Raw genomic sequence first — 8,219 nt, 5'->3', positions numbered from 1 at the left:
TCCAGTTGCACGGCCAGTGACGCCTTAGCAGGTTTTGGGCTGTTAGGGTTTTGTGATGGAGGATCAACCACCCGAAGGATCACATTTTTGGCTCAGCTGGTGACTTCCATAGGGCATCGAAATCCAATCGTGCAAAAGATCCTGCAAATTGATAGGAGTAAGCTTCTTTACTAGAGTAAACCCCAGAAGGATTCCAGTTCCATGTAATTTCATCCGGTTGCTGGGAGAGTTTGATATCTTGGGTCATTCCCCCCAATTGCACTAGGTCGTGCAGCTCTTCTACTGTCGTGAATTGTCGAAAAGAAACAATCCAATTGTTTGACGAGATTTCAACTTGGACACATCGTTGCTTTAGTTTGTCTAAGCGAAAACAGAGAGGGGCAACATCCTTTGGACATAATCCGTTAAGCCAGTGATCGTTCCGGAAACTTGTTCTTGCCCCATCTCCTAACGTGATCTTAGTTGCTGCTTGGAATAGTCTCTTGTCAGAATCGTCGCACGGCAGAGTCATTCCGGCCCAAGGTTTATCAGATTATTTCCAGTTGAACCACAACAAGCGGAGGCAAAGGGTCCTCGAGAATTTCTCGAGATCGGGGATGCCAAGTCCCCCAAGTGATTTTGGTCTGCACACTGATTGCTAATTAACCAAGCAGCTTCCTGGGTTGGTGTGGTCAGGATCCTCTCCCTTCCAAAGAAAAGATCTCCTAAAATGATCAATCCTCTTGAATACCCATTTTGGCGTTTGTAGAACTGAGAGATGATGAATTGGCATCGAACTGAGAACTGTCTTAACTAAAGTTTCTCGGCCTGCCGAAGTGAAAAAATGTCCTTTCCAGGTGGGGAGCCTTGCACCAATTTTTTCAATCAAGGGAAGAAAATCAATTTTTCTCAGTTTACGGAAATGAAGGGGTAGACCGAGATACCGACAGGGGAAGGACTTTGATCGTGCCAGGAAACATTTGTAGTAGAGGAGCGAAATCAAAGTTGTCACACTTGATTGGGTAAATTTCTGTTTTACTGATGTTTGTGTGCAAACCTGATACTTCAGCGGAGAATTTTAGTAAAAGATTTAAGGCAGTGAAGCTCCGAAGGGTCGGGTTTGGCAAAAACCGCTACATCATCAGCATATAACGAACAACAGAACCTGTTGCGATTCCCATCCATTGGTGGAAGAATAGATGCATTTTCGGCTGCTTTGATGATGTGATGAAAAGGTTCCATAGCAAGGATGAACAACATCGGAGATAGCGGGTCTCCCTAACGAAGGCCTCTAGCGTGAAAGATTTCTTGACCAGGCGAGCCGTTAAGGAGAACCCGAGAGAGGATGTTGCAAAAAGATTCGAAATCCAATTTAGCCAACGATTACCGAAACCGAAATGCCGAAGGACATCAATTAGGTGCGGCCAACATACCGTGTCAAAAGCTTTGGCAATATCCACTTTGATGAACAAACTTTCCTTTTTTGTTCTGTGCAGCATTTGAACCATGTTTTGGACGAAAAGGAAATTATCATGGATCGCTCTTTTACGAATAAAAGCACTTTGATTATGTGAAACCATCTCATTTAGCCTCGGGGCAAGACGATTTGCCAAGACCTTAGTGATTATCTTTGTGAAGCTGTGCACAAGGCTTATAGGGTGAAAATGTTCTGCGCCTGAGGCATCATCTTTCTTCGGTATCAGGCAAACAAACGCAGAATTCAAGTCCTCCAGTTGCAAAATATTCATGTTGAAAAAATATGATACTGCTGAAAGGAGATCCTCCTTGATAATTCCCCAGGCCGCCTTGAAGAAAGCCCCAATGAAACCATCCGGACCTGGAGCCTTTTCGGATGGCATGGCAAATATTGTGTTTTTGAGTTCCTCTTCTGAGATATCTTCTTCAAGCTCTGACAAGTCGAAAATCGGGAATTGAAGGTTTGTCCAGTTTATAACCGAAGATCTTGGGAAGAAGGTTCCCAGCTTCTCATGGAAGAAACGAAACAAATCATTTTCTTTATCTTGAGCCGAGACAGCAATTCCCGTAGGGGTTTGAAGAGAGTGAATAAAGTTCTTTCTTTTCCTTGAATTGGCTTTTAAGTGGAAAAATTTTGAATTGACATCACCTTCTTTAATCCATGTTAGTCTTGATCACTGTCTGATCTTGATTTTATTGAGAACTGACAAACCTAACACACGAGATTTCAGATTGGAAAGAAGCTGCCGTTCTTCATCAGATAAGATTCTTGATTCCTGAGCAACATCAAGCTGGAAGATTACTTCAGTGGCGACAGCAAATTGTAGCTTAATATCACCCACTTGAGAGCGGCTCCATCTCTTTAGATCACGAGCCAATATGCAGAGTTTAAGTCTGAAAATGGCAAGTGGGTTGGAGGCTAGGATTTGTCTTTGCCAAGAGTCCTGCACAACATCTAGGAAACCTAGGATTTGTAGCCAGAAAGCTTCAAAACAGAATTGCGGGGGTTTTGCTCGACTTTCATTTCCAACTAGAAAAAGAGGCGCATGGTTAGAACATGCTGAGGATAAAGGGTACAGATTTGAGCCACTAAACAAAACATCCCAGTCAGTTGAGACAAAGGCTCGATCTATTTTCGTTTGCGTCAGGGCTTCACCATCATCAGTCCAAGTGAAACGTCGTCCTGACAAATGAAGTTCCTTCACTTGGATCTTATCTAACAGACCACCAAAACGTTGCATCATTCTTCTGTTTAGGCGGTCGTTGTTTTTGTCCGAAGATTTATAGATGAGATTGAAATCCCTAATAATCATCCAAGCCGGCTTCATAGACGGTCTGAGAGCTTCAATTTCAGCAAGAAAATCAATTTTGTCTCCCTCAAGCTGTGGACCATACACAACAGTAATGGACCACTGCAGGTTCTCTTCACGCATGGTGATGGTCGCTGAGACAGAATACTGGCCGAGAGAGATGTCAGAGAGAGAGAAGAAATTTTCATCACAGGCTAACAGTACTCCACCCCTTGTAGAGTAACCATTCTGAACTTCTTCCACCCAAGAATGAATACAAACAGATAATGCCGACAATTGTAGTTCCCCAACATGATTACAGCAAGATAAAGCATCAGCCGCTTTATTCTCCAATCCTTTTCTATAGACCAAGCGATAATTCAATCCCAATAGTTTTGTCATCGCTTGTTGCTGCCACTGAGTAGCCAATCGCTGATCACCAATAATTTTGTCATCGCTCGTTGCTACCACTGTGTAGCCAAACGTTGATCACCAAGATTAATTAAACTCCTTTGATCCGTTCTGATAACAAATTCCCCAAACTGCAAATAAGAACGCCATTGATCGACTGCTAAAAGAATTGCCAAGCACTCCTTCTCGTATGTGGATAACCTGCGATTACGAGGCCCCAGTGCTTTACTTAAAAATGCCAAGGGATGTCCAGCCTGCAAGAGAACTGCGCCAGTCTCGATCTCGAATGTCTTAGAAAAATCCGGTAATGCAAGCACCGGAGCTGAGGTCAGAGCTGCTTTGAGTGCCTCAAAGGCTGCCTGATGGTCTGACGTCCACACAAACACTGAATGTTTCTTAAGTAAACCAGTCAGTGGACGCACTGATTGTACCAAAATGACGCACAAATTTGCGATAATATCACGCTAATCCCAGAAAACCATGCACTTCCTTGACATTGGTTGGTACTGCCCATCGCTGCACTGCTAAAATATTCTTGGGATCAGTCGAAACTCTAGCCTCACTAATGACATGCCCCAAATAAGTTGAGCTGGACTGAGAAAACAAGCACTTGGTTTAACCTTCAACTGATGACTATCCAATAGCTGAAACACATGTCGAAGCAAAGAAACATGCTCTGCCAGAGTACTGCTGTAGATCAAAATATCATCGATGAACACAAGCACACCGTGACGAAGTAAAGGAGCCAAAATCATATTCATCAATCCTTGGAATATGGCCGGTGCTCCTGTTAACCCATAGGACATTACACGAAACTCATAGTGGCCATTGTGAGTTTTAAACGCTGTGTTTTTTGTTCATCCTCTGGCCTCATTTGAATATGATGATACCTAGCACACAAATCAAAACAGGTGAAAATAATGGTGCCGGCAAGCTTGTCCAGTAATTCATCAATTATTGGCAAAGGATAACGACTTTTCACAGTAATGGCATTAAGATGGCGATAATCGATGCAAAAGCGCCATGTCAGATCCTTCTTAAGAACAAGCAGCACTTGAGAAGAGAACGGGCTAGAGTTGTGCTGAATAATACCTTGCTGTTGCATTTCAACCACTTGTCGTTCAATTTCACCCTTCTGAGCAGGATTATATCTATAGGGTCGAAGGTTCACAGGTTTTGCCCCAGGTAATAATGGTATCGAGTGCTCAAACTGTTGAGCAGGAGGCAATCCTTTAGGCTCATCAAAGACTGAACAGAATTCTTGCAGAAGTTCAGAGATAGGTGCTGGCAATTCTGTCTGTTCTACAGACTCTTCTAGTAAACACAACTCAATTACTTGCATCATTGAATCACGATGAACCATTCCTTTAACTTGACTTGCTGACACTCCAGGGCACTGAGAAGTATCACCAGTTTAAACACACCAGTTGATTCTGATACTGAAACTGCAATGTTTTACCTTGCCAATCCACTTGCATAGGACTGAATCTTTCCAGCCAATCCATACCAATAATTACATCATAAGTACCCAGAGATAAAATCTTTAGATTAGACTGAAAAGACACACCCTGAACCCATCATAGACAATCCACAAATTCCTGATCACACTGCAAGATTCCACCATCAGCTACTTTAACCTTAACTGTCGGCATTGTCTGATAGACTCCGGTTAACTGATTAGCTAAAGTGGCAGAGACAAAACTATGGGTGCTCCCTGAGTCCACCAACATCAGCACTTCATGATTCTGAATCAATCCCTGAAGTCTCAGAGTATGAGGAGAATCAATGCTGCCTAACACTGCCTCCCGAGAAATAACACAAAGCTCACTGTCATGTTCAGAAACTTCAGCTGACTGCTCAATCTCAGGTTCAGAAGACCCTTCCTCCAGTAAATCCCAGAGCTCCTCAATTACATGCAACTGAACTGTGGGACCACATTTATGTTCTCGATTCCATCGTTCACCACAAGTATGACATAATCCCTTAGCTCGACGATAGGCTCGAAGTGCCACAAGTTTTGTCCTCCACAGGTGCAGCTCGAGGGTCATCAGGGTGTCCTGATGCACCACCGCCTTGCCGAGCTATTATTTACCGCTTAAAAAATATGGTTTAGGATATGGTATGACGACTATCCATCTGAATCCGCTCCGTTTTCACCCCTAATTACTGGTATGCCAGCTCGTATGCCACCGCGAGCACCACCAGCAAATGCCCCACGACGCACTTCTCGTTGATTAGTCTCCAAAACTTCTTCCTGCAAGCAAGCAAGCAAGCTAAGTCCAGGGCAGTATCCAAATCGGGATGACAATGTAAAATCACTACAGATCTTATTTTTGCCTTCAACCCATCTACGAACTGAGTAACAAAGAACACCGAATTCCATGACGGGTGATGTGCACCATCGATTTAGGTATTTTTTTCACCATCTCAATTACCAACTAGAAAATTTCTACATGGTAAAATTTGTTTGACCTTTAATTACTAGAATGACAAAAAAAATATGCTTGTACAAATCTACATAAGTATATTATCAACTGAGTACGGAAAAACTGAGTACATATAGCCAAAAATACTCAAAATAATTAAGTTTTTACACCACTTCTCACGTTATTGTACCAAAATCATACCCACCTTTCAAGTAGTTGTACCATTAAGCTGATTTATTAAGTTTTTGTTCTAGGTTGCGCCCACTTGGCAAGTTGTTGTCCTAGCATGCTCATTTCTCAAGTTCCTACGCTAAATTGCACCAACTTGCTAAGTTCTAAGTTGATGTACCATGAATGCAATTTACTCTTATTTAAGAAAAGGAAACATCGACTTTATAGCAGGTAACCTTCATATTCCTCTCAGAAATAGAGAGCAACATTATAAGAAACATGTTCCATGCTATCCTTTATAGCAACACTGACACTGCTGCAACCTGCAAGCACATGCGTCGGTTGTAGCTTTTCACCTTGGAAAATACTCAAAGGTTCATATTGCTACCCTTAGAATATACTTGTAGGTGAAAAGCTACGACCGACATGTCTTCAGATTAGCTCCCCGTCTTTAACTATTCCATGTCTCAAGAGAGAGGCCATGATGCAAACTCTTTATAATCACACTGTTGGTGTAAATATTATGCCTTCAAACTTTGCATTAAATTGCTTACAGGGACAAACCGTTGGCACCAATAAGGCACCAATAAACAAAACCCTCCAGAGCCCATCTGGTCCTATCATTGAAGGTTATGGGATTCTTCACAGAGAGCTGATCCAACTCAATGGTGTCGAGGCTATCCTGGACTTCCATGTTTTCGAAGTCTCTGACTTTGATCTTCTCATAGGCCATCCCATAGAGAAACTTCTCCTTGATGCGCCGCATATCGGAGTCCTAGACATCAAACTCAGGAAAATGACGTTTTTCGTCCTGATATTGCAATAAAAAAAATTCTTTGATGGAACCCATTCCCAATTCCGAGCCAATTAAAAAAGTGTTGGCTATCTCTCCTTTTGAGTCCCACGAATCCCTCTTCGAAGATGATGCCAGTGCATTAGGAGGAGGACGATCTTGGAGAGGTGATCGAGTTACACAAAACTGATCCACCTTCATGACCTCCAATTGAGCTCAAACCTCTTCCTTCAAGCCTTTGCTATGCCTTCTTGCACGGTGATACAGAGTCGCCCGTCATCATAAGCGACAAGCTTTTCGATGACAAGACCTTCAAACTCACAGCTGTGTTAGAAAAGCATCACTATGTTCTAGGCTAGTCTCTTCAAGACCTTAAGTGGATTTGTTTGGCCTTTTGTACTCATCATGTTCCTTTAGATCCTTCTTGTGCACCCTCTCGAGAGCTGCCATGAAGACTAAATAATGTCATGAGGGAGGTCGTGAAAAAAGTGGTCTTGAAACTTCTACATGTTGGGATAATTTATCCCCTCCTATATAGTGAGTGGGTCCAAAGGGGTGAGACAAGAAGTCCCTTTATCTCCATTACTTTTTAATTTAGCAGTGGAAGCCTTAACAACCATGATCCAAAGGCTGAGAGAGAGCAGTTAATACAAGGGTTGGGAGCTAATGCTGATAGTAACATTGTAATTCTTCAATATGCTGATGACACAATTTTCCTGATTCAGGAGAATCTAGATTATGCAAGAAATTTAAAAAAGTGCTCTGCATTTTTGAGCAGTTATCAGGTCTTAAAATTAATTTCAACAAAAGTGAGGTTTTCTTCATGGGAGAAGCAGCCTGAAAACAAAACCTATATAGTTAGATCTTTACCTGCAACATTGGGGATTTTCCCATGAGGTATTTGGGCTTTCCAATTGACCAGAAGAGACTGTTGAATAAAGATTGGAAACAGGCAGAAGAAAAAATTGAAAAAAATAGGATGCTGGCAAGGAAACCTTCAGTCAATTGGGGGGAGGGTGACTCTAATCAATGCATGTCTTAGTAACACCCCCTATACATGTTATCCTTCTTTAGAGTGCCTATTGGGGTTAGAGAGAAAATGAATTTGTTTAGAAGAAGATTTCTGTGGCAGGAAGATCAGGGGATCAGAAAATACCATTTGGTTAATTGGAACAGTTTGTTCCCCTAGAGAAACAGGGGGCTTGAGCATCCTAGATTTAGAATTCATGAATATTGCTTTGTTGGGGAAGTGGATTTGGAATCTTGAAAATACTGATGGCTTGTGGCAACAGATGATCAGACAAAAATATTTATCCAAAAACATCTTGGCTGCCACAGAATTAAGATCAGGAGCCTCTCACTTCTGGCAAGGGATAATGGAAGACCTGGAGGATAGGATGAATGGGACCTTCTTTCTTATCCTGTGCCGATGATAGATGTTTCTTGCTTGGCTCAATGTAATAGATGTTGGGGGACAATTAGAAAAAACTAGCTTGTGCATCAGGCATCCTGTCATTTTGTTTTCTGTTTCTTGGTGAGCACCAGGGGGGGTATCCTCTTAGGTTCAAGACTCTGTTTTTGTAAGAATCTATACATTTCTTTAATGGAAATTGAGGGCTTTGCCCTTTGCTCAAAAAAAATAGTGAGTGGGTCAACCTAGTCCAGTTTGTGCCT

The sequence above is a fragment of the Oryza sativa genome, chromosome 9 (genome assembly GCF_034140825.1).
Source record: "Oryza sativa Japonica Group chromosome 9, ASM3414082v1".
Lineage (NCBI taxonomy): Eukaryota > Viridiplantae > Streptophyta > Magnoliopsida > Poales > Poaceae > Oryza > Oryza sativa.
The sequence above is the reverse complement of the archived record's forward strand: the minus strand, read 5'-3'. Positions refer to the sequence as shown.